The following is a 2528-nucleotide window of genomic DNA, read 5'->3' on the forward strand; positions in this document are numbered from 1 at the left end:
CAGAATATGTTTATACGTGTTTATATGACATGACTATATTATTATCTAGACTCATATCTAGGAACTATGATCTTATTATTATTATTAATATTTAGTTGTTTACACAAAATATAATATGGGAATATTATCCCCCTCGATCATCGAGAATCCTCAATAACAACTAGCTCAACACTTTCCCAGAACATTGATTCATACGGGCGATAGTGCGATCGGTAGGTATATTTTACAATATTACTTACCAACAGCCCCAGGTCATTAGTTGGTTGAAAACTTGAAATATCGATTGCTTATTATTTATCATAACTCATAATATTTAGTTATCATCGTGATTCGTCTTTAGTCGTTCGTACTCGTGTTTTCTACTATAGGTCCGTGTAGTACTAATGTACTATTACTTACTATTATACAGTCGGTGTTTTTTGTGATATTGACTATTTTGTCTATTTTACATTTTCACAATTACTATGTTTATAAAAGCAAAATTACTAGCTATTTTGATGCAAGTTGCTCTACTTCTAAACGCTCGGCGGATGAAAAAATAATTAAGATCACTAATAAGTAATATGATAATATCGTTACAGAAAATCAAGTTGTGGACGTAGCGGTAATATTTGTTCTATGGCTGTTCATTGTGGGGTTATAAATATAACATCCAACGAAGTACTGGACGAATTAGCAAAAAAAAAACAAAAAAATAGATATATGAATATAATAAAAATATTGTTAATACTATAAAGTCTGTATGTTAAATGGACATTTTACCCCTGATTGTTTTCGGTGTAGTAGGATATTTTTCCCCCAATTTTTTTTTTAAAGTTCATTATTGACTAATAATATTGAATTTAATAATACAATATTATTTATTATTTAATATGAAATTTTTTTTTTCATAAATATAATAGATTATAAATCTATTTGTTCGATCCACTGAACTATTTCAAAAATAAAAATATAAGCATATATTTTATATTTTAAGCATTAAAATTAATAAAATAGCTAAAAATGCAGGCATAAAAATGATACATTTCGTAAAAAAACATATTTCTAATTCTTTTGTTATTTCTAAACACATATTTTTTTTGTTGTTGTTAAGACTACCAGTTTGGATATTTGACAATTTAATAATTGCTTTTGAATTTTATTCAAGTAGTTCAGTTGATCAAAAATATACATTTATAATTTATTATATTTATGAAAATATTTGAAAATATTAGACAATAAGCAAAATATTTAATAATAAAATAATACATTTTTCATATTAAATAATAAAGTATTATTATGAAATAGTAAACTTTTAAAAAAAGGGGGGAAAATGTATCGGGGGAAAATGTCCTACTACACCGAAAACATTCCGGTTTGTGACAGGTTAAAAATGAATAAAACTGTTGTCGTATATTACTCGATAGTCGATAATCATAAGATTTTTACCTGAATAGTATTTCTCATTTCTTGTTATGGAATAAAATATTAATACCTACCTACTTGTAAAAATTCTTAAACTATAATTTAGTAAACTAAGTTAATGGTATTATTTAATATTGTATAACCTTTTTGACGTTTATTCATATATTATAATCACTATATTATGTTTTAACATTTAAAAGTTTAAAACCACCAGAATCATGACAAAATATATACTTTTTCATAACTAGAATATCAAGTTAATTATTAATCTTCAGTTAACTCATATTAGATTATAATCATATTAGGTACAAAGTATAAACATTAAATATTAAACTTAGAAGTTGAGTAGGAAGTTTCTAATTTAGTACATACGACCATAGAATAAAGATACCATGTGCATAAGACTAGTGCATACGACTATAGTGCATACGACTATAATACGAGTATACCGTTGATATAGTACGTTTTGGATTGTTGAGTTTCCATATAAATTCAGCTAGATGGCGCCAGTCGGTAGTTCCACAGCTGATTTGGAGACTCAATTTGACGGTCTTGAAAAATGCATAATATCATAGGCCGATGTTCAACCTGTATATCTTAAATCGTGATTATATATTATGTTGATAACACGAACTAAGATATACATAGGTATATCTTAGTCCGTGTTTGATAAATAAAAAGGATATTTTCGTATCACCCAAGGTGGATATATAGATATACATATATATATATATATTTAGAATATATTTATATATATCCACCTTGATATCACCATTGATAATACAATCACAGAATAGATTAATACCTAGCACGATTTAAGATAGTATGGTTGCCCATCGACCCATTAGAAAAGTGTTATATCACGGCATACGGTTTGAATCGAAAAGTCACGTGAACTACGGGGACCCCCGCATACAGCGCTCATATTGGTTCAAATTAAAACTAATAAAAATTATTACGTTATACCTATACACAATAAAAATATATAATATAATGATCATATTATATTATAAATTATAAAATAGTCCACTAGAAGTGCTAGTGCCGGGGGTCCGATTTAAATCCAATGCCGTCTAATCATAGCTCGTTGGGCAACCATACTATCTTAAATCGTGATACCTAGA

The sequence above is a fragment of the Acyrthosiphon pisum genome, chromosome A1, assembly GCF_005508785.2.
Source record: "Acyrthosiphon pisum isolate AL4f chromosome A1, pea_aphid_22Mar2018_4r6ur, whole genome shotgun sequence".
NCBI classification, from domain to species: domain Eukaryota; kingdom Metazoa; phylum Arthropoda; class Insecta; order Hemiptera; family Aphididae; genus Acyrthosiphon; species Acyrthosiphon pisum.